Below are 25,467 nucleotides of genomic sequence, written 5' to 3' on the forward strand. Positions count from 1 at the left end.
CATTACTTTGCTCGCAGTTACAAAAACAGCATTCGCGAGAGCTTAGAAATTGCAATTAGTTGCCAGGAATGAAACACAACAGCTGAGGGGCGCAGGGGTGGCGAAATAATGGCAAATGTTTTATTTCTTGCTTCTATTTCTTCTTCTTATTGGATGACTCTTCCCTTTCCATACTAAAGGGCAAAATGAGAAAATGAGAAGGATAGAGATAGAGATGATAGATAGATGAGAGAGAGAGAGAGAGAGAAGTCTCTCTGTATGTAGCACTGCCCCCAAGAAAATCGTCACTAATGCTGCGGTAATCTCCTAAGTAACAGGGTCCTGTGGGAAAACAGAGGAGTTTTGGGAAGGAAGAGAGGAGCTTTGTGAAAAATATTCCAGACAGCTGTTGGTTCGCAGCTGGGATTGCCAGCCAGAGAAAGCAATATATCTCCATGCCTGAGATGGAAGAGCTTATGTCCTTTGAGAAGTTTGTTGCAGAGTCTGCCGCCAGAAGGGAAAACAAAATTGCTGGCTTATCGCGGGGGGAAATGTCCCTGCGATAGGAAGAGTGTGCATCCTTGTCAAATACCAATGCCCTCGGCAAAGGGACTTATAAGGCTTAGCAATAAAAGAGGGAGGAAGAGCAAAGTGAGACCCAAGTTGAAAAGAAATATATGAGCTGGACATGAAGAAAATGACACAGTGATGGGAAGCCCTGAATGTCCAGCAGAGGCCCTTTCAGACGACACAATTTTTGAGCTATGTTTTCACTTAACTTGCTGTGGTACTGCCATGCTAAGTGATGTTGCCCTTCAAGCTTGAAGCCTAGTTTGACAACCTTCCAGTTAAGGATGGCATTAAGGATGCCACTATTAGCCAGTTGCCAAAAGCCAGAGCCCTTGAGGGGAATGGTACTGACATTAAAAAATGCCAACAGGGGAAATTCGGGGACTTATTTAAAAAAGAAAATTTCCCAAGCACTGGTTACACGAGTTGGGAATTAACTCCGGTTCACACCATCTTAAGTGGATGCCTTGGGAACTGAACATGAGATCTTCTGCACACAAAGAATATATTACTGAGTTATGGATTCTTCCCATTACACGGTTCATGCATTGAGCTCATGCGAGCTGTTCTCAGGAGGAAAGAGGGTATGAATTGGCTGTTCGTTTGGGAAGCTTGAAAAATTGCAAGTTTAAAATCCTGGCATTTTCTAGCTTCCCAGAATAAGAACTGGAGTCTTCCCTTGCCTCAGTCATTTCTATATACCTTTATGCCCAGACCTCTAAATCAGGCTCACTTGGTTTCAATGAGGTATGTTTCAATGTGGTATACCTATACTGCCAAATCATACATCCCAGACACATATGGAAACCATGCCAGCATTTACCCACAAACTAAGACAGTTACACCACAAATCTTCACATGATGGCAATGGAGAGTCTAGCCTTTGCAAATAACCAACCGCAAGGTCCAAGCTTGGACCCTGGCCTTTAAAAGGCTTGGCTGTTTGACCAAGCACCTCAACAGTAGCCAAATGAGTCCTTCTCATGCGGGGTCATTCAAGGCTGCATAGTCAAGACTTTCTCAACCTCTAGCCTAAAATAAGAATTCAAAAGTTATGATTTCAACTGACTTAGTAAATGAGCCGACAAACTGCTTAAGCAACAAATGCATCCAAGGAAGTAGACTTCAGTCTACAAAAGCTCATGCTGCCAACTTCTTTCTGTCATTTAGTCGCAAAGGTGCTACAAGATTCCTTTATATACTGACTTTACAGACTGACACAACTAAATCTTCCCCTGAAGCTGAGATTTTCATGGCTGAGCTGGGAATCAAACCCTGGCCTCCAATGCTCAAACCACTATGGCTACCAGCCACCAAAATGAAAATCATAAGGAAACTAGAGGCTGGTGAAAGGAAGGAAAAATGTCCTTGGATGTATTTTAGAAGAAGCCTCTTCTTCACTGATCTCTAGAAAGGTCAAAATGTCTTTGCTAACTTATGCAAGGCTGATCTTATGCAAGACCTGGTTGTTTCATTTGACATTTGCATATTGTTAGTTATGAATAAAAAGTGTGCAGGAACATGTTGAATTGTTCTCCTCCTCCTCTATCTTTTCTTCCCGTGCGATTTCTGCCTCCGGTACCAAATTTTCTGTTAAAGAAGTAATGCTCAGGAACAACATTGACTTGGTGAACTGACATGCAAAGAGATCTTGTAGCACCTTTGAGACTAGCTGAAAGGAAGAAGGTGGCTAGTCTCAACGGTGCAAAAAGATCTCTTTCCGTATTGGTTTTACAGATTAATCTTTGAACTGGTGAATTGATGTTCCATATTCTTGAGTTTTGGATTTGAGTCCTGGCCTGGATTACCTGATGCACATTTAAAGGCCTAAATGTGAACTCAGGGTGCATCTACAAGGTAGAAATAATGCAGTTGGACACCACTTTAACTGCCCTGGCTCCAGCCTACAGAAACCTAGGATTTTGCAGTTGTTGTGAGTCATCAGCATGCTTTGGCAGAGAAGGTGAAAGACCCTGGTCAAACTACAAATCCCAAGTTTCCATAGATTAGAGCTACAGCATCCAAACTAGTATCAAACTGCATTATTTCCACACTAGAAATGCACCTTCAGTCTGGACTGCAAGATGGCACATTTTATCTCTTTCTAGTTCTGCTGTTGTTCCTTAATCTCTTTAAATGGGAGAAAATGCATGCCTTTTATAAGCAATTCCTCCTGCCCACCCCAAAGACTACTCCTTTCTGGCTCAGTAATATTTTCTTATAGGAGTAACATTAAGATCAACATTCTCCAGCCTAAGTATTTTAATATTAGCAACGCACGCTGTTCTTTTAGTTAAATGCCTTTATTGTTACAGTGCCAGTCCTATGCCGATTATTAGTGCTTAAGAAGGCAACACTGGCATGTCATTTGGATTTATTTTTACATAAAACCCTGCCATTATTTGGCACTGTTGGTGTCAAGGGATTTGTGGTTCTGGGCTACACACTGGATTCAAAATAAAACCCACACTGTTGGTACCGTAGCATGGCTACTACGCACATAGATACCTACACATGCACACCATTCCCAGTTGCTGCTTTAAACTAATGTGAAATGCATCCAGTAAAAGCACAAATACTTCCTCCCAAGCTGAGGCCACTTTTGGTTCTTCAGCTACAAGAGAAACTTGTTCACTGGGGCTAAATTATACAGGGGAGCTAATAATGATTTTTAAAAATCCAAAGCTTTGCTCAATACATATTTTTAAAGTCCCGTACTTACTATTATGTTTTAAGAGCTCAGCGCAGAAAGGCTGCTAAGTGCACCATGGGATGTATGCAATTTCTGCTCTTGTTCTTGCACTTGAGATCTGGAATATAAATGTTTCACAGGGAAATGTCACCACAAGGTACACAAACCTTGCAATCCACCCAATTTTATTGGGTCTTACAATGGCTGGTCCACATGCGGGGAAAAGAAAGACTGGGTGTAAGACAGAGAGAGGGATGGAGTGAGATATGTACACAAATCTGGACCAAGAACCTACATGTTGGGAGCATAAAGTTCCACCAAGCAGATATACTTCTGTCTCTACCCCATGCTATACATGCCACCTTTACCACCACAACAGCTCCATGGGCATTCAAGTGCCCAGGAGAAGAGGAACAAATGGAGTAACGTAATACGTGTTTGCACTATACACTTATTTTAGTTTTGTACCTCTTTAACAGATGCAACACCATCCTAGGGATGGAAGGGGTATTTGAAAATAGAGTGAGCCCTCCACATTCGCAGGGGTTAAGGGCACAGGAAGGTGGAAAACTGCAAATAAAAAACCACTGTCTTTTTAACCTGAAATAACACCTTTCCAGGAACCTCTAGGTCCTCCAGCACAACTCTGTGGTCAACATCTGCTGGAAGCTGACCATAGAACTATGCTGGAGGACCTACAAATGCCTGGAGAAGTGTTCTCTCTAGGAATCTCTATGTCCTCTATAGTGCAACATCTGGTGAAAGGTGGCCATAGAGTTGCACAGGAGAACCTAGAGATTCCTAGGAAGAACAGATTAATGCGAACAACCAAATCCACAAAAGTTGGGCCTACTGTACTGAAAACATGGTGGAAAAACCCTCCGATGGTGAGAATCCCTGATGAGAAGAAGCCTGGACTGATGAGCATTTTCACAACAAACAACAAATAGAGAAGTTGAAAGAGGTTCAGAGAAGGCCAACATGGATAAGAAGCATGGAGAACGAAACATGAGGAAAGGCTGAAGAACCTTAGCATGTTCAGCTTGGTTAAGGGTCTTGGTGAATATCATCACACTCTTCAAATACCTCAAAGGCTGTCTTAAAGAGAAGAGGGTAGGTTTGTTCTCTGCTGCCCCAGAAGGTAAGACCAGGTTTAATGGCTTTAAGTTACAGGAGGACAGATTTGGATTGAACATTAGAAGGAATTTCTTGAGAGTGAGAGTGGTCTTGCAATGGAACCAATTGCTTAGAGAGATGGTGGGACCTTGTTCTCTGGACGTATTCAAACAGAGGATGGACTGCTCCTTGGGGGGGATGTTCTAGCTGGAGATCCTGGACTGAGCAGGTTGGACTCAGGGGGTCTATGATTCTATCCCCAGAATATAGGAATAGAGATTTACTACCACCCACATCTTACAACTCGCTGTTTCTCAAGAGGACTCTTGGCCACACACATCATGGTTTACATCTGCGAAATGCTGGAAGGTATGCATGCAGAACTAGTGATCCTCAGCATCCGATATTGAGGTTTCTAGCCACAGAAGCGCCCCAGTCCTTAAGGAACGGGGGAATGCACCATTTCCTTAGGCTCCAAGAATAAATGGAAAGGTGGTGATAACTAATCTTTAGTGGCTACAGTTCGAATCCCCACCTCATCCTTTCGCCAGCAATCATTAAACATTTATATACATCTCTTCGCCACCCTTTCCAAGTGATTTATAGACAAGACCCAGCTGCTAAATATTTCAGTCACCAGCGCTCATCATGGGCTGTTTTTTGGCAAGGAGTCAGCCAGCAGATTTCTGTGCCGTATTGATCAAAAGCTTTCAGCCTCCAGCCGAGAGATGGTCGGAAACCTTGACGAGAAACAACACAATCAGAGCGCCACTGGAAGGCAAGCTGGCTTTGGAGCTGAGGCAACAAAGGAAAAGAACGGTGATCATTTTTCTGTGATGGAACAACCCTCTCTTATCTTAATTTCGCTCAGCGGGGGCCTTGAACAACCTGTCTCCCGCTAAGCCAGGCGCAATCCGCCAGCCGTGTGTGCTGAGACTAGATAAAAACCCTTAGGTTTTCTGATCTGCCTGGATGGAACCGCATAGCCATCCAACATTTTGCAGATGAAAACCAGGGCACACAGGTGGCCAAGCAATATCAGATTGCAGTCAAGATGGGAGAAGTCCTTAAGGAAAGACAACACACAAGTTAGGAGAGGTTGCAGCAGTTTACTTTTGTTTGCGCCTACTGGGAAGGGCGAGACTCTCTTTTTTGCTCCTCTCCAAGATGCACAAAGTGATGTACAAAGGATATAACTACTTAAAACATCAAATATATTCTTAGCTGGTTATAGTTAGATAGGAAAAGGCATTAATGAAGAACAACACACAACTCAGGAGATGTTGCAGCAGTTTGCTTTTGCTTGAAGGGCAGGACTCTCTCTTTTCCCTCCCACTTGCTCCCAACCAGGACACACAAAGCGATGCACAAAGGATATAACTATTTAAAACATTAAATATATTCTTAGCGGCCGCCTCTGGTCTCAGGCCCTTTTTTGATTTCATTTTTCTATTGCCATTTCAATGAGCTGTCACTAGAGTTGTGCGACAGCATGTGTACCCTTCAATATGCATTCCCCTACTCCACTTCTGATCCATCAATATCGTCTTCAGTATGCAATCCAATTCCGGGTGCATATTTTAAAAATCGGCTCACCGCAATCGGATTAAGCTGCTAACACACTAGGAGAGGTGCCAGATGTAAACGCGAGGCACCACTGCCTGCTGAGGGATGGAAAAGAAACCTGGTATTGGCTTTGAAGTTCCCTATGAAAATAGTCATACGATGCCAGCCACAGATGCTGGTGAAACGTCAGGAATAAACTCTTCTAGAACATGGCCACATAGCCCCAAAAACCCACAAAAAAAAACTATGGACGCCGGCCATGAAAGCCTTCGCCTTCACAATAAATAAAGTAATAATAAAGTAATAAACATAAATGTTACAATAGGTCAGGAAAATAAAAAGTCTGGTAATATCCTTACTATATGATCAAGCTCAAGATAAAGAAGCTGGTTGGAAAGGACTGAAAAGAGAACATTTCTTAGGCTTCCGAAGGAATGATTCATTTCTATGCATAATAAAATATACCATAAAAGGATACCAAGGCTGCCGCCTCACTGCAGAATTAATGCAATTTGATGTCACTGTAACTATCATGGCTTCCTGCTATGGAATCCTGGGATTTGTAGTTTATTGTGGCATCAGAACCCTTTGACAGAGAAGGCTAAATATCTCAAAAAACTGCAAATCCCATCATTGAGTCATAGCAGTTAAAGAGGTGTCGAACTACATTAATTCTGCAATGTAGACACAACCCAAATTAAAGTAAAAGTGCATTTTGGTTGTTATTTATGGAGGCATATAATTAGTGAGTCTGGGGAATCTGTATATTTTGAGGCTTGCAGTGTGACACTTTCTGGCAAAGACACAAATGTTCACAAAACTATGCCTACTTTTAGAAAATGCACATAACCTAATATGCCTATGGCTGAAAACAGCATGGATATGCTTTAGTGAGCGAGGAAAACTGCATATAAATGTATACTTTTTAAAACTGCATACCAAAATCTATGCATTGGGTGGAATGCTCAAACATATGCACAGATTTCAAAGTAGGTAGGAGGGAAAACTCCAAATCCCATCACAATCCACTATGGAACTGGAACTGGAAATATGGAAATACAGCAAAAAAGAGACAGACATATTTGCACATCCCTGGCTTTCTCCTCTTCCAGAAAAATAATGCAACTAGAGAGAGGAAAAAAGGTCAAGTGATGAGTTTTTCCTCCTAAAATCATAGCAGAGGGGACTGGAGTGGATAAAGATGGCAAATGGGAAAGAAGAGAGGCCATCTGCTTATTAGCGAGATGCTTTAATACGCTTTCTATATTTAGAAGGCAGGGAGATTCAATATTTATAAGGCACGCATTCGATCAGGTGGTTAATTTCCGCTTCCAGGCAACGCGATGTGTTAATTCTGACACACCGCGCTTCTTGCACAACCAGACTACAAAGTTCGTTTCCCGTTTGACGAGACGGAGGCACAGAGAACAAAAATTGATCATGCTGGTCTGATTCGATCAACTGGGCCATTTGGAACCATGGAGGGTATAAGGTTGGAAGATGATCGTCTTCTGTGATTTACCTTCATTCTGGATCCAAAGCTTTCCAATACCTATAGACTTGTTGGAAAAGAATGGGGGCCGACGTGGCATAGCGGTTTGAGCATTGGACTAGGATGCTAGGGTTTGAATCCCAGCTTGGCCATTGGGCAAGTCACACCATCTCAGCCTCAGAGGATGGCAATGGCAAACCTCCTCTGAACAAATCTTATTTGACCTGGTGTAATCTGCTATAATGCAGTTTAACAGTGTTTTAACTGCTATGGTATTCTAGGACTGGTATTTTTGTGAGATATTTATCCTTATTTGTCGGAGGGCTCTGGTGCCGCAAATCCATCGGATGGAGCCATGACAGTTCAAGCAGTGTCAAACCGCATTACTTATGCAATGCAGATTAGACCTATGTGCACCTACAGACTGAAGTCTTCAGTCACTGCAGTAACACAAGGAGGAAAGGGCCAAAGGACAATTTGCCCAAACACTCACATGCAAATCAAAATCAACTTTGGAAACACACGGAAGAAAAGTACCCCCAATGGAAAAGGTCTCCCAATCCTTAAGCATGCTTGGTTTTAATTCCGTGGCATTTGTCTCTCTCACACATAGCATCCCGGAGGGAACATGGTTGGCATGGGAACCGCTGCCTGAATGAATGGTTGGCGCTTCAGTTCTTTAAACAGTCCTAGGATTCTTTCCACGTTGTGCCAGGGCCAGGTACATGCAAATGAAAAGGGCTTTTTTGGCAAGCTGGTATTTGGAGAAAGGGTGGAGTGTCAGAATGCAAGGAGAGGAGAGGCATCTGGACCGGCTCTACCATCAGGCAACAGTTTTTAGCCTGAATCCAGTTGGTCATTCCCTGTGATGCTCCGGGCTTTTCATTTATTCGATATTAAGGTCACATAGTTATGCATGCACTGTGCCAGCTGGAAAAGTGGGAGGTCAAAGGATTAATCAGGGCTATCCATGTCAGATCAGGACAGTTGGAAGGCATGAATATGTAGTTAACCTCCCATGCAAATAAACCTTTCAGAGCCACAACTGGGGAACAGACTGCAGTACTTCGACCTTAAAGATAAAGGTAGTCCCTTGACATGAAACTCTAGTCGTAACCAACTGTAAGGGACAGTGCTCATCTCTGTTACAAAGGCGAAGATCCACCGTTGTCCGAGGACTACTCCAGTGGTCAAGACTGCACTGAACGTGGTTACCATCCCACCAAAGTGGTACCTATGTATCTACTTGCATTTGCATGCTTTCAAACTGCTAGGTTGGCAGAAGCTGAAACTAGTGAAGGGAGCTCACCCCACTATGTGGCCCTCGGCCTTCAAACTGCCAACCTTCTGATCCTCCGATCATGAAACCTGGCATCTTAACCACTAAGCCGCCGCAACCCAAACTTCTCCTTTAATCTATCCATAGTGGCTGCATGGAAACGATTGACTTCCTCAGTCACCCTTCTCTAATTGCTAAGCAGCTGGAATGACAAGTATGCCAAACCTGTATCAATGCAATTCAGGTATGAGCAAGGAAGGCAACTCAGTATGCAAAGGAAAGACCTAGAAGAGAAGCAGTTCACCTAACAGCAAGTGCTTCAGACAGAAACAAAGCACTTTTTGCCATTCTAACCTTTTGAAAAAATGTAAATGAACAAAAGAGGGGGAGGTTAATAACCTACCTAAAGACAAGGAGTGGGCAGGTGCTCATTTTTAGTGATTTAATCATTCTTTCAAGGCACAGACTCCTTGAGTTTGTTAACGGTACTTATTTAGGGACTTGGGAAAGAGCAAGTTGTATGTTGTGGGTAGTAGCAAATCCACCTATATTTTGCCTTCTGGGGATAGAATCATGGGCTAGCCAGATCTCCAGGTAGAACATCCCCAGCAACAGGCAGCTGTCTAGTATCTTTTTGAAGATATGCAGAAGAGGATATCCCACCACCTCTCTAGGAACCAGGGAGACGTAGTGGTTTGTGTGTTGGACTAGGGCTCCAGAAGATCAGTGTTTGACTCCCTCCTAGCCATGGAAACCTATCCATGGAAGCCATGGGTTACCTTGACCAAGTCACTCTCTCTCAGCCTAAAAGGAAGGCAATGTCCAACCTGATCTGAAGAAATCCTTCCAAGAAATCCTAGGATAGGGTCATCATACGCCAGAGCTGACATGAAGGCACATAACCACAACAAAATTCAAAATATCCCATAACTTGGGGGGGGGGGAGATTTTGCCAACTTGTGAAGTCGAAGGCTTTTATGGCTGGCATCCATAGTTTTTTGTGGGGTTTTTTGGGGGTTATGTGGCCATGTTCTAGAAGTCTTTATTCTTGATGTTTCACCTGCATCTGTGGCTGGCATCTTCAGAGAATGCTGACATGGAAGAGAATTGGGGACACACACACACACACACACACACACACACACACACACACACACACACACTGTGTGGGTACCCAGGGTACATGGAAATCACTCCTCCCTCCCCAGGGTCAGACTATATATCCCACTCACTTCCATTCCAGCATTCTCTGAAGTTGCCAGCCACAGATGCTAGCAAAACATCAGGAATAAACATGACCACACAGCCCCCAAAACCCACAAAAAACTATTTTGCCAACTCCTTCCATGTGTCATTACTATATCTTCTCCTTCTCTCTCTGGAAAGAAAACAGGCTTAGAAAGGCCTAACCTCATGCAACAACAAAATAGGATTTAACAAAGACTCCACAGGAAATAAGGGGAAATGAGATTATACTAATTCAAACACTGCATAAGGAATGGGCCAGCTGCCTTAATTCGGGCAATGTGCATTATTAATGATTTTTATTTTAATTCCTCCCTCCCTATTACTCTCACGGGAGGCTTGCTTCTCTGGGCAAGGCTTCCTTCAGTGCCTTGGTCAGGAAATTGAGGAAAATCAGTTTCTTTAAAGGTCAAATGCTACAAGCTAGTCAGATTTGTTCCTTCGCAAAGAGCCTGGCGTCCTTCACTGACACAGGTTGCAAATCACGGTTTTGCATGTTCTGGACAGAAAGGAGGGGGAGACGAAAGCAGGGGACATGTGCACCTCTTCCCCAAAATGGTGGTGATCCTGTTTCTATGCACCAACATTCTCACTTTGCAAGGAACAATTCTGTATTATTCAGCACACTTTCCCCAAGAGTCAAGATTCTCTAATGAAAACCATATATTCTGAAATGCAACACCCAAAGTTACAGGAGATTAAACACGATGACATAAAGGTCAATAAAAACAGTTAAAAGCCTAAGAAAGAACGCTATGGCTGCCATACTATCCTCTTCGCTGAAAAATTGGATGCCACATGGTATACTTTCTCACATCATGCCTATAATTGAGCATCCCAGGCAATAAGTTTTTCAAGCTCGCCATCTTCCTTGTGAGAATGCGCATGGTGTAGTGGTTTGAATATTGGACTAGGACTCCAAAGATCAGGGTTCGATTCCCTGGTTGGCCATGGAAACCCACTGGGTTACCTTGGGTGGTCACAAGCTCTCAACCCCAGAAAACCCAGTGACAGGTTCACTTTAGGGTTGCCATAAATCAGAAATGCCTTGAAGGCACACAACGACGACAACACCTTCCTTGCAGCCATCAGCCACTTCATTGAACCAGGGAATCCTGCAGGCCATGGCCAATATGTGTATCCTAGGACCATATTTGAAGGTTGTGACCTTGTTGCCCTGGATTCTAAGATCTAAGATCTTCGAGGAGAGCTTTCTCTTGGTCCCACCAGCTTCACAGGCATAGGATATGGGATTTAATATCTGCTTCCAGAATGTGGAACTCCCCTTCACAGAAGGTCTTTTTAGCCCCCACCCTGTTCTTTTTCCACCTTTTAAAACCTTTTTTTATTTAGGCAGGCCTTGGACTGATTTTAATCATATGGCAGGAGGCAGCCTCCAATGGCTTTTTAGACTGAAAACTAGAAAGCAAGAGCTGTCCTAGCAGCAGCGTGGAATTATAAATGCTACTAACCGATTGATTTCTTGAATAATACAAACACAATTGATTGATTGATTCATTAAGCGCATTCTTCAACACTGAAAGGGCTGTCATACAGAAGTGGGCAAAGTCTTGTTCTCTTCTGCCTCGAGGGAGGGATGGTTCTACTGACCTCGAATTATGGCAGGGTCTGTGCAGTTGAAGGCTTTCGTGGCCGGCATCTATAGTTTTTTGTGGGTTTTTCAGGCAATGTGGCCATGTTCTAGAGGAGTATATTCCTGACTTTTCACCTGCATCTGTGGCTGGCATCTTCAGATGCTGCCGAAACGTCAGGAATAAATTCTTCTAGAACATGGTCCCACAGCCTGAAAAACCCACAAAAAACTATGGCAGGGTAGATTTTTGTCAAGAGCCAAGATGGTGTAGTTGGAGTATGACTCTGGAGATCAGGATCTGATTCCTTGCTCAGCCATGGAAGTCCACTGGTTGACCTTGGGTAAGTCATGTCCTCTCAGCCGCGGAAAACCCCTTGATAGCTTCATTTTAGCACCTCCGTAAGTCAGAAATGACTTGAAGGCAGACAGTAACAAGATTTCTGTTGACCCTTAGGAATCAGAGCAGCTTTTACAGTGGAACCATTTACCTGAGAGTTGGAGTGAGGTGTTCTCTTTATTGGGCCACAGAGTTTGAGTGTTCATCTGTAGGACATGCTCTGCTTCTGGATGTCCCATTGGACCAGATGGAATGCAGAGTCAAGAACTATAGGCTTTTGGATAGTGTGATATTGTACTAATGGTGCATTTGACTGGGTGAGTATCATATTGACTCAGTGTACTGAATATATGAACATACGGTCTGCAAGTTGGGTGGGACCGAGTCGGTTGGCTTTATCATTCAAAGGCCTTTCCCCATTTCGTTTGCTGGGAGCAAACTTGGTTTCCCTCTCAGCCTGTGTCTACTGTGAGAACGGACCCTCTGATTTACGACCCTTCACTCTTGCTATCTTGTTACTCCTACTTGGATTCTGCTTTGATTTATGGCTCCTGATCCAGATGTTGTTATCGGATCCTGCTAGTCCATTCATTCATTCGACTTCTGCACCTTTGGCACTCTGCGTTCTGTCGGAGCTGAAAGCAGGGCATAGTGGTTCGTATGGGGTCATAAATCCGTTCCATATTTTTCCTGGCTTTAAAGGAACTATTCATGGTACTGAACCTATTTAGGAACACTTTGGAGCACACCATTAAAATATGGAGCGGATTTATCGTCCCAATGACGTTGCAGCCCCTAGTTAGCATTACATTCAAACATGAGTTAAATATCAACCAGGGCAGTTTCCATACCATTAGTTTTAGGACAAATGTGCCACACTGGTCAGAGCCAGAAACTATAGCCCTTAAGGTTCACAATTACAAGTGATGGGAAGTTTGTTCATGTTACATTTCGAACTTTTGGGATGCCAAAGAACCCTTAGAGAGAGATACAAGTTACCCACCTGAAGAGGAGGCTTCTGTTCAAGGCTTTTACTGTGTCAAGACTTCATCCAGCCTCGTCTTCTCTAGCATAAGCTTATTACTGTGGGGTTCCTTTCCTGAAATGAGATTTACATAATTCAGAGTTTTCTTGTGACGACTGGGATATTAGCAAGCCATTTCGCTCTTCTCGGCTCCCCCGCTCCTCCCCTGTCTCTGAGTTAGGAGCGTGTTGGATTACATCCCAGCTTGAAATTCAGAATAATTATGCATCGCTATACAAGACCTTTTGCAAGACGAGGTGGCATTTATTTTTTTCTGCCTGCAAAACGTCTGACTAACTTGCATAGTTTTCGTTTTATTTTGAAAACTGTCTTCACCACATTTTGGTTGTTTCAGGCAAAACATTTTTTTCCCTCCAAACTGTGCATCATGATTTACGTTTACATTACATTGATGCAACTGAGAAGCTTGATTCGTGTGGGCATACTGGCACGCGTGGCATCCGGAAAGTGAGATGAAGGAAGGAAAAAGGAACCGGCGAGGGGGAAAATGTCCATAAGGGCTCAGGGATTGCTGAGGATTTGGTTCAATCCTCAATTTTCAGACAGCTGAGCTGATTTGAATTTCATCGACTCTTATGCAGGTCAGAACACACTCATCCTTCAGATTACACACTTCTCCAAGAAAGTATCCCAAATGCTATATTGAGATAAAATTGCATTTTATAAGTGTGCATTTTACCAGATAATTACATGACATCTTTCTTTTAAAATCATCATCATCATCATCATCATCATAGAAGAGCACACACTGATATAGAAGCAGGATGGAATGGTTAATGGACACATGCAAGATGGACACATTTAGAATTAGACTTCCCCATCCTTTACTACAAGGGAGCAAAAAATTGCAAAGACACTTGCACTTACAACAGTGGAAGGAGAAACAACTACACTATAAATCGATCGCTTGAACATGACAACATGTGGTCATGAGACCTTTTTTTGTGGTTATTTCATGAATCTGTTAAATGAATGAAAACAGGGCTGGATTCAGAGTTAGGTTTGAAGAAGATGGACTGAAACCACTGGGACAAATGGTCCAAACCACTGTCTGGATCCAGTCCTATATTTCTATAACACCCCCAGTTTGGAATGATATAAAGATGACAACTCAGGGTTGGATCCAGACATAGGCTTAGAGTAGAACCACTGAAATAAATGGGACAGATTAGTTATGCCTAAACTCCCATTGATTTCATCATATAAATCTGGCTAAGACAAGATCCATTCTCTCCTTCTTTACAAGTGATAGGCCCTGCTGGCTAGTTTCCCTCCCTAGGAAATCCTGATATCTTTATTTTTGCCTTTTGTATGAAGAATTTACTAAAAGCTTTGTTATTGTTGTTGTTGTTGTTGTTGTTATTTTCACTTACAAGATGCCAAGTTACCAGCCAAAATCACAGTTCTAATAAACTGCTTATGGTTAAAAACGGAACAAGAAACCCTCGGTAACCAAAACAACCATCTCAAAGTGGAAGGTAACACAGTTTCAGTAACAACCGCACAACACAACAAACCAGAAGTAAAAAAAATCCTTGTATAGTTAATAACAATATTCCAGTTATAGCAATGGAATGCAAATAAGAAGTTTGTATAAAGGGTTAGTGGGATTTGCAAATCTTGCCAAGAAAACCCTAGGTAAAAGTTGGAAACGACTGGAAGGCACACAATACACACAAACACACAACAGCATTAGTAAAGAAAACATTGTAAAGGATGCTATATAGGTATGGGACATCCATCCTTTCAATCTTCAACGATGATACTCTGCAATCCCAATGTTAAAAACCGTTGTATTATGAAAAAGCTAGTTTTTATTGGAGTTATTATTGTCAATGTATTGTATTGTATTATACTTATTGTATTTTTACCAACTGTATTTGAATGTATTTTATCAGGCTGTAACCTCACCTCGATCCATAGGGAGAGGCGGGGAAATATAAATACATTCATTATTATTATTATTATTATTATTATTACTACTACATTCTGTTATGGTGGGGTGGTCAATGGGAAGGACACCATAATGATTTACTGCACTAGGTCACACCAACCCTAGTGATGCTGACCCTATTTCCCTCAAAACCCTATCGACCTTCCTATAGAGTCATATCCAATGTTCAAACCAATACTGTATGCCACACTGGATCTCTCTCTTTGTGCACATGCGTGCGCAACACACAGCATAGGAGCTATATATATGACTATACAGTTCCCCAAAGCTTTGGACCATTTTTGTAACAAGGGACTCCTGTGTCAGCATGTGTCTGTACATATTCGCTTCATCGCAAATATTACAGTCCGAAAATAGAGAGCCGAACAGTCAGACACTGTGGCCGCGTATCCAAATATTTGCATCTATAAAACTTCTTTCTCGCTTCCTAAATTTAGCAACCAGAACGTCCAGGTAAACAGGGGAAATAAATAGTGAGCAGTCTTTGAAAAGTGGGACATCTCTGTCTCTTGGCAAGAGTCGCTGCCAATTTCTCAAGGGTTATGTGAAGAAAATCTGGCTAGTAGTACTGTAAAACCCTTTATAGGCAAAGAAGAATTTACAAGGAGATAAAATGAAAGTACAGTAATATGTCTTTTATATTTTTATATCTAGAGACTGAGAGAGAGCCAGCCTGCTGTAGTGGTTCGAACGTAGACTATGACTCTAGAGATCAGGGTTTGAATCTATGCTTGGTCTTAAGACTTTATCACACTGGGGCAGATTTTGACATTAAAGATTAAAGCGCATTTAAAGCATTCCGCAAATGAAGCGAAAATGGCGAGTAATTGCGCAAATGATTATCGCACACAATTGTGCAAATAAAGTGAAATCGGACATGCATTGTCACTGAAGTCCCAAAAGTAAAAAGATGTGCATTGATGCGTCTTTGTGACCACTTTAATGGTGGGTTTCGTGTGAAATCGTTACGCATAATTATGAATTTTTCCAGGATATTCATGGGATAGACTTCCGATCTCCTTTGTGCAATACTGTAAACTCCTTAGAAACCTGCTGGTTGATCTTGAACAAGTTGCACTCTTTCAGCCCCCCAAACCCTCCTGATAGCTTCACATTAGGGTCGCTATGAATCAGAAACAGCTTGAAGGCACACAACAAGCATGTATTTTTAAAGAAGATAAAATAAAGTGTGAATATGCTGGCAGAGATTTATACTGGTACTGTGGGCTCTTGCCCTCTTATCTGCCTTCTTTCCCTGGAAAAAGAGCAACAGCTAAGAGTGCACTAACAGGATTCTGTATTTGCAGAGAGACCCTATGGCTGGAATCCTGTTCTTCTCTTAGTCATGTATATGTTCCCCTACAGAAGCTGTTGGATCTTTTTGAACGATGCAAGATGCACACATTCATTTCCAGTTTGTGGAAGTGGAGTTGCCCACGTAGTTCTATTCTGTGTGCGCAAGTCCATGAGATTGTGTGTTCACTTGCACTTTTGGTTGTGCATTTGGTTGCCTGTAACTGCAACACACATAACAAACATGTCAACATTTGGAAACCAGTGTGGCACAATGGCTAGCGTGCCAGACCATGACCGGAAAGAGTTCAAACTTAATCTTGACCCATATCTGAGGTTCACTGGGTGACTCTGGGGCCAGTCATCATACCTCTGCCCATCCTACCTCAAAGGGCTGTTGTAAGCATTCAACTGGAGGAGGAGAACCACATCTCCCATCCTGAGCTCCTTGGAGAAAGAGGAGGCATAACAATGTAAGTTCTTTCCAGACCAGACCCAGGAGATGACCATAGCAAAGCCGGCAGGAATAAATCATCCATGTTGCAACCCATATTTCTCTCTCAGGGGTTCTATATCACAATAAACCGGACCAAAGTCCTGCTTCTAAGTCAACATGCAAAGCACTGATGTTCAATTTTACTTTGAAGCTGAGCACATCAAGAGAGGGTTTTCAGGTCACAAGGAGGAGCATGAATCCACCCCTTGGCTTTTGAAATGTCAGCAGACACACTACTGCAATCAGCTCCCTGCCAAGACTAATAACCAAAGAGGTCCAGAGTTTCTGCAATTTACTTCAATATGTGTATGCTGCTCCCTTGAGCCAGGTTTTCTTCTCAATACTCCCATAATGCACGGCAAAAAAATTGGCTGCAAGTCAGTCCTCCTTGTCATAATTATGGTACAGTGCCCTTGGAGGCTGAGTCACAGGTGCTCCAAACGACAATAAATCAGCATGCAAAATGGATGGGAGATTTTTCCCAGCCTAGAAATTAGGCTCTTTTTCTCCCCTCCTTTACTTCAAAATCACTTTAAATAGGAGTAAGTCATTTAAAACCGGCTTCCAAGCTGATTGTCTTTTGGGAGCAAGCATAATCATTCTACTGTTGAAATTTCAGCGTATTATATCCTAGAAAACAGCCATCAAACTCACGCTGCCACTCATTCCTAGATAGGGCAGGAACCTACCTCCCCAAAAAATTTATTATGAACAGAACAGTTAAAGAAAATGAGTTGCTCTCTTGAAAGTATAAAATAACAGAGTGCAAAGACTGCAGCCTGAATGAATGCTTTTGGTGCAATCTGAAAGGGAACCTCTTAGGAAACAAACAAGAGATGTGCTCAGCTAGTGAAATAGACTGTTAAGATATAGAAGAATAGGTTTGCTTTGCAAAAGGAGGCAGCATTTTGGAGTTGTTGGGTTTTTAAAGCCAAATACACAGGTGTCATGTGCTGGGTATACAGAGCACTGGGATTGCAGCAGAGAGACATGAGTTCCAGTCATCTAGGCCTAGATCAGAGTGGAAAGAAAACCAACCGCTCATCTTCCCAATTCTTCCCAAAGTTCCTCTTCAGTCGCTTTATTACTGAATATTCAGCAACAGCCTTTGCAGCTGAGAGTCTGTGATTTCTTATTACTGTCGCCACAACACTTTGGCATCACCAAAGGAAAAGTATACTGTAGATGTCTTCCCATATATATATATATATATATATATATATATATATATATTTGTTGTGGCAAGCTTTCAAATCATTTCTGATTCATGGCAAACCTATCATGGGGTATTATTATTATTAACTATTTAGAGAGTGCTGTAAAATTTACACAGTGCTTTACATATAGTGCCTAATCTTTTAGAATCTGCATTACTGTGTTTTAAGAAATTAATCAGTTTAACTAATAATGCACCCATATGCTCCGATATCGAGCGCATGGATTGGAAGGGGAATTTAAGACCCACAGACACCATGGAGGTGTTTTGAGCCAACGTATCCTCCAACGTACAAGACATTTTGGATTGTTTCCATTTCCTAGCTATCTAATCCATATCCATCTTCTGTAGTCATAGAATCGTAGAGTTGGAAGAGACCGCAAGGGCCATCCAGTCCAACCCCCTGCCATGCAGGAAATTCAAATCAAAGCATCCCCGACAGATGGCCATCCAGCCTCTGATTAAAGACCTCCACAGTCATTGTTTTTGTTTTCTTAATGTCCAATGTCAAGCCTACTTTAGCACTTTCTTCTTTGATTTTCGTTAGTTCCAAGTCTTTGTTGTGCTTTAGCTAGTAGTACTGTGTCATCAGCATAGCTTAGGTTGCTGATGTTCCTTCCTCCAATCTTCATTCCTCCTTCCCCTGAGTCTGAGCCTTCTCTGCATGCAATACTTTCTGCATAAAGGCTGAACAGATCGGATGAAAGGATGCAGCCTTGACTGACCTTTTTGTTGACTGGGAACCTCCCAAGTAACTGAAAACAAAAGAGATGGTTTTGATATGTTCCCAGCAGCGCTCTGTTCAGAATTAAATTAAAGAAAGAAATTAAGTTTTCTTCTGCCGTATTGCTTGGCTAGGTTTCTAATGATTAAAAGAAGACAAAAACCAGATCGTGTGCTGCTTATAATACTTGAGGTCAGCTTGATTCTATTTTCTTTCAAAATATAGCCACGTTTTCTGCCCCCGAGTTGTTCTTTTTCAAAGCCGTTTCCAAAAAAAAACGTTGTATTATTTAACGTCACATCGGCACTTGGAAAATAACTCATCAAAAATTCATCGGTGACCCCAATTCCTTGTTCAATTTTTAAACAACAATTTCAAGAGCCATTTTAAACCACGTTTAAAAAGGCATTTTAAACAACGTTGACATTAGCGGTTTGAGTAACAATTAATGTTTCATGTTACTTAATTTGTTGATTCGTGGTAATAATTGGCAGCTGGTCACTTTCAGTCATTTTAATTGGTGAGTCCCCCCCCCCAAGTTTAAAAACAAAGCATTGTTAACAATTAATACAACAAATTAATGCAACAAATTTTGCAAGGTTCATTGAAGCAAATAAAGTGAGCCATTTGAATTTTGAGTTAATGTTAGTGGCCAAGACGCTATATAGTGCTTGCGAGAGTGTAAATCCAAAGTCCATAGATGCAGAAGCATAATCCAGACAGCCTAAAGTTAAACAAAGAGAACAGTCCTGAGCCAAATCCAAAACCAAAAAAATGGAGTTGCCAGAAGATGAGTCCAGACTGAAGCCAAAAGCGAGAGGCTGCATCTGCACTGCGGAAATAATGTAGTGTGGCACCACTTTAACCATGACTCGGTGCTATAAAATCCAGAAGTCTGTAGGCTTGTGAGGTATTTGGCCTTCCTTGTCAGGGAGATCTGGTGCCACAACAAACTACAGATCCCAGAATTCCATAGTCTTAGGCCATGGCAGTTAAAGTGCTGTCACACTGCATTATTTCTGCAATGCTGCACCCAGAGATACTTGAGGAGATCACACATGTTTACCAGGAAGCTTTGGATCTATTGTCCGAGCACCAGAGTGGTCTTTGTTGTTGTTGTTGTTGTGTTGTGTGCCTTCAAGTCATTTCTAACTTATGGCAACCCTAAGGGTTGTGTTTTTCTTGTCAAGAGTTTTCAGGGAAGATTTGCCACTGCCGTCCCCTGAGGCTGAGAGCATGTGACTTGCCCAAGATCACCCAATGGTTTTCATGGCTGAGCTGGGAATCAGACCCTGGTCTTTGGGGTCCTAGTCCATCACTAAAACCACAATTCCACAGCTGACTCTCAAAATGGCCTTAGCTGCATTAATTTATACCTGACAGTAAATTAGCTCAGACAGCAGCACGGTATAGTAGTTTGAGCGTTGGACTAGGACTCCGGAGACCAGGGTTTGAATCCCGGCTTGACCATGGAAACCCATTGGGTGAGCATGGGTAAGTCACTCTCTCTCTCGGCCTCAGAGGATGGCAATGGCAAATCCCCTCTGAAGAAACCTGCCAATGATAGTTGGCCTTAAGTTGAAAATGACTTGAAGGCACACAACATCAAAAGTGTGCCAAAAAACTCTCTCATCATCTCACCCTTTGGAGAGAAAACTTTCTAAACCCTTCCTTCTCTCTTGCATTTACATTCAGTGGACGATGGGGATGAAAGTGGGGTCTAAGAGTCAGAGGTGGTCGCTGCTTTTGGTCTCCGTTTGTAACCTTCTAAGATACGTTTATCTGGCTTTTGCCGGAGAAAGAAAATGTTCGATGAGCGCAGGGAACCTTCATTTATTCTTATCATTTATTTTGCATTCAATTAAAAACTCAATCGAATTTAACATTCTGACTCTTCAGAGAGTGGGTGGGAAGTATTTTAGTAACGACACACCGAGAAGATATACAGACCCAAATTAAATCACAGTTTTGTTTTGTTTTTTGGTTCACCCTACATTTGTCCCAATCGCTTTAGATCACAGGCTATGATCCATGGAACTAAAGTCGATGGAGAAAACGTGTTCATATTGTTCCAAGAACTGGAGAACAAGAGCTAGTGGGAGTACAGCACTGTAACATAGCAATGTTTCTTTGTTACAATGGCTGCCACACTCTTCCGTAGTTACGAGATTCTAAACTGGATTTACAGTCTTGTATCTTTTGAGATTCATGTTTATGGACCAATGTTAAAAAAAAGATCAATGGCAAGAATTATCTCAAGACATCTTCCACTGGACTGTCACTGATGTGCGAGAAGCCAGGGAGGCTGCAGAGCACCACTAAAGAGACTATTGCGCCAAGAAAGGCAAGACACTGGCATACATGCCCCGATGGCACCCTCTTCAATATTTATGAGCTCGTAAACCAGACTTACGATTTTGTGACTTTTACGACCCACATTTACAGTTATTAATGGCTGAGCGTGACCCCATAGGACTAACTTTTCAACCAAGCAGTATCCCAACCAAAGGGTGGCACTGGGACGTGACATCGGTAGCAGTCTCCCAGTTATGGATCACATTGAAAAAGGTGATTGCAGCAGGATCCCTAGGGATCTCCTCAATTGCCTTTTCCTAACATGCCGCACAACCTGGAGAGCACTACAGATGCCATGCAATAATAATAATAATAATAATAATAATAATAATAATAATAATAAACTTTTATTTATATCCCTACTCAAACTAGAACCCAGGACGGTCTTCTGCTGCTCCTTAGACACCCTTCAGTTGGGGCACTTTGCGGTTGTGGTTATTGTGTGCCTTCAAGACGTTCCAACTTGTAGTGACCCTAAGACAACACTAAAGAGCCAGCAAGGCATGGTAGTTTGAGTGTTGGACTGCAACTCTGGAGACCAGGATTCGAATCCCGACTCAGCCATGAAACCCACTGGGGGACTCTGGGCACATCACATTCTCTCAGCCTCAGGGGAAGGCAAGGGTAAACCTCCTCTGAACAAATCGTGCCAAGAAAACCCTATGATAGGTTCACCTTAGGGTCACCATAAATCAGAAACAACTTGAAGGTACACAACACACAACCTTATCATTTTTGGCAGGATTTGTTCACCACTGCCTTCCCTTGAGGTTGAGAGCATGTGACTTGCCCAAGTTCATGGCCAAGCAGAGAATCGAAACCTAATCTCCAGGAGTCTGAAAAGTTAGGGGGTTGAGCAGGAGACATAGGGCCCAAATAGACAGGCCAAAATAAAGCTGCTTCAAGTCACTTTGGAGGTATGTTGTTTAAATGACACATATACATCTTAAGAGGCCATAAGCTGTGCTCCAGTCCTTAGGACTGTGGCTTTGGCGCAGCTTCCGGACTCTTAGGACGCATACATCATTAAACAGCATACCTCCAAAGTGATCCGAAGCAGCTTTATTTTGGCCTGTCTGTATGGGCTCATAGTCAGATATAGCTAGAAATGGAGTCCCACCATTATAGTTACATCTCATGATGCAGCATCTCAACCAACCTCCTTTCACAACCAGTCACAGCATTGAGCAAAAACCAATTGCCCAAGAGCCTTATCGCCAACGAAACCTGTGCATTGAAGGGGAAAAGTGGCAGAATATCAACGGAATATCAGCAAGGCACCCATTTAGTATGTACTATATTTAGATTTCCATTTTCAAGCCTCCCCAAAAAGCCTTCTTAATAGTCTCTCTCTCCTGCCTCTCGCCACCATCATCCTTGCTTTCTACCTCCGCTAAAAAGGCAAAAATGATTTGAAAGAAGTCAAAGAAGGTGCGGGAAATGAAGTGTTGCTCGAAGAGACAATCTGTCCTCACCTGCTCCTTTTAAAATATATTATTTTTTTAAATGAAATTAAAAAAAAATCCTTTTGTGAAGAAGAAGAAGCGAATCTATTTCTCTTTTCTGAATAAAAATGAAGCTATTACCTTCATGAAAAAAGAGGAGGAAAAGACAGCTTTATTAGCATTTTTATCACCAGCTGCCACACAAAGCAGGAGCCACAAGCGCTCTCCAATTTTCCAGTGCTTGACACCTACAAGTGGGGCAACAACAGCTCTAAGTGTGCGCTATGCGCAAGCGGGAGTGTGGTCAGATAAGAAGCAACCACATCTAGTGGCGTGGTAATTGGGGGAAACCAAGTATTCAGTGTCAATGTTCAAAAAGAATATACAAATAAAACCTCTTCGGTTAGCATTCTTAGAAGGCTTGGAAGCAAGGCCGGCTCTAACATTAGGCAGAAGGAAGCACCTGTCTTAAGTCTGAAGTTGCTATGGTTAGCAATGGAGGCCTTCTAGTATTTCATTTGCAACACCTTGGTATCTGTTGGTATCTTACACAAGACCCCCTCTGGAACTGCTTGGACATTGTTGTCCAATGCAGAATGGCTATACTTAGTTCAAGATGACAAAAGCAAAGTTGGAGAGGGCTGAGCATTGAGCATTGGTGTGCTTTACACACAGTTGTACACTGCACATGAAGATGTGCATTTGTATTTGTTCCGCCATCAGAATGGAAGTTTTTGCACCAGAGCTCTCTGACAGAGAAGGCTAAATATCTCATAAAACTACAAATCCCAGAATTTCATTGCACTGAGCCATGGCAATTAAAGTGGGGTCAAAACTGCATTAATTTTGCAGTGTAGACACAGCCTCAGTGATTATCATAACCAAGATTTCTTCCAAGTCCCTGTCCAGGACTCTATCTAGGTAACAGATTAATTTTTATTCAGACAAGAGAAATATTTAAACCCACTGTCCTTTAAACCCACTGTCCCCAACAGTTCTGGTTAAATCCTTAGGCTGCTCCATTCCTATCCACAAATGCCAGAGGACCACTCATTTTTTGGAAGTTTGAAGAATTCATCAGTTCAATCCATCAATCCATCCATTCATTCATTCATTCATTCATTCCTATCTCCTACCAAAGGACCCAAGGTGGCTTACAAAATTTAAAACAAAAGTTTAGCTAATAATGCACTATACATATATATAAAAAGGTTACATATCAGTTATATTAAAAACACACCATTAAAAACTGAGCCCCAAAATAATTTGAAGGAGGAAACTGGAGGTGATGCGATATCACTTCCAGCTGCACTGACCATGCTCCAGAGTAAAAAATGACCCTGTCTCGACAATTGCCCACCAATTGAGATACTGGAATATGTGTAATATTAAAGCAGCATCTGCAAGTTGGCATCCTCCCAATCTGTTGGACTACAACTTCCATCATTCTGGCCAATGCGATGATGCTGGCTGTGGGTGATGGGAGCTGTAATCCAACCCTTCTGAGCAATGGCGGGTTAGGGAAACCTGGGTGAAACCGCACGGCAGAGGAGACGCGGTGGCTCCTGTCCAAGTATATTTTATGAAAGGAACAATGCTTTTTGTAACCAGGGAAGGCTCTGGCTGGCTTAGCGTCTTTTTTAATATTTCCATTTCATAAAACATACAATGAATTATTGATTGCCTTTTTACTTCCTGAAGTTTTTAAGCCCTGTGAGTCAAGGGCCCATTGGAAGAATTCAATATCTCTTGTCAACGTCATTGCTGTTCGGTGCTCTGCGCTATTATTCACTGGCACCCAAACGCCATCATTCAGAGAAGACAGGACCATAAACCCAGCAGACAATGGAAATTGTTGCATATTCTTTGGGAACTGTAGTACCTCTCATCCTGCAAAGGCAAGAAATCATGTGGCTTGCTTTGTTGCCAGATTAAAGCAATTCAGGAGAGGTCATGCTCTCACCCAAGATTATATAAAGTCTTAAACATTCATGACTGTAATTAGGCTTCTGGGGGAAACTAGTCAAGATTTAATGAATGTATCTCCTGTCTATTTTGGAAAGGCTCTCTTCATAGTCACCTAGTGTAAAGTCCGTCATTATGTCCTGTTCTTGTTATGATTGTTTTAATGATTTTAACTGTGTTTTACTATGCTCATTATTATGCCGTAATTATTATGCTTTAATCTGCTGAGTAAAACCAGATTCCAGGCATACTTACAGCCACAGTTGCCACATCTCAAGTGACATCTCAGGAAGTAGTCCAAGAGCCTATTTAGACAGGCGTTATATGCCAACGTGGCATATGCACGCCAGCTGCCCCCACACCAGCATCACACTGCGACCCCAACCGCACAACGGGGGGCATCGCGGCACCCCACTGGTGCAGCATTTAAATGCACTGTGCCAAAGGAGTGCCAAAAAACCACCGCCACGGCAGCGAGGGCACCCTTCCCGTGGCACAAAAAGGGTTTGACCAACTAGTGACTTGAAGTTTTGTTGGCAGCAGTGCTGATGTGACCCAGGGAGGCTCCAATACCTCCGAGGCTTACCCATTCCTTCCTTAGCCAAACAAAAGAAAATGGTGGAAAACAGAATCGATTAAAACCCAGCCCTTTCTCAGCTAAAGTAATAACCTAATAGAAAAAGAAAACACCAGATGATTAAGCAGTAATTGGAAGAGGAGGAGGATGCCAAAATTAAAAACCATTATCGTAAGCTAGCTTGGATGTGATACATCACAAGACTTTGGGGGTTTTTTTTAATGTGGAAGAGAATCAGTGAACTGAATATCGGTCGGCAACACTTTCTATAAATAAGGAACATAAATAAGGGTGGGGAGAGCAGACGGATGCTAAAAAGCAACTGGAAGTGAAATTTGGGCCTGTTACAGACAGCCAAAATAAAGCTGCTTCGAGTCACAGTGGAGGTATGGTGTTTCAATGATGCATGAGTCCTAAGAGTCCAGAAGTCGCACTAAAGCCACACTCCAGCCCTAAGGATTGGAGCGTGGCTTTGGTGTAGCTTCTGGACTCTTAGGACGCATGCATCATTGAAACATCATACCTCC

The 25,467-nt window shown here is 42.4% G+C and overlaps 1 protein-coding gene across 3 annotated transcripts in view; it reads right to left on the reverse strand.

Moving 5' to 3' along the window:
• SMPD3 (sphingomyelin phosphodiesterase 3) overlaps positions 1 to 25,467 on the reverse strand; it is a 97,724-nt gene that overhangs the window by 49,390 nt on the left and 22,867 nt on the right. Inside the window, exons 2-3 of one of the 3 annotated variants that reach the window (XM_042438678.1) lie at positions 12,874 to 12,969; positions 3,272 to 3,359 (exon numbers count right to left, since the gene is read on the reverse strand). The exons of 1 other annotated variant lie outside the window; for it this stretch is intronic. The gene's annotated coding sequence lies outside the window, so the exon portion shown is untranslated. The remainder of the gene's footprint in view (positions 1 to 3,271; positions 3,360 to 12,873; positions 12,970 to 25,467) is intronic. One more of the 3 variants, XM_042438679.1, reaches the window with a different exon arrangement.

Source organism: Sceloporus undulatus, chromosome 8 (assembly GCF_019175285.1).
Source record: "Sceloporus undulatus isolate JIND9_A2432 ecotype Alabama chromosome 8, SceUnd_v1.1, whole genome shotgun sequence".
Classification (NCBI taxonomy): Eukaryota; Metazoa; Chordata; class Lepidosauria; order Squamata; family Phrynosomatidae; genus Sceloporus; species Sceloporus undulatus.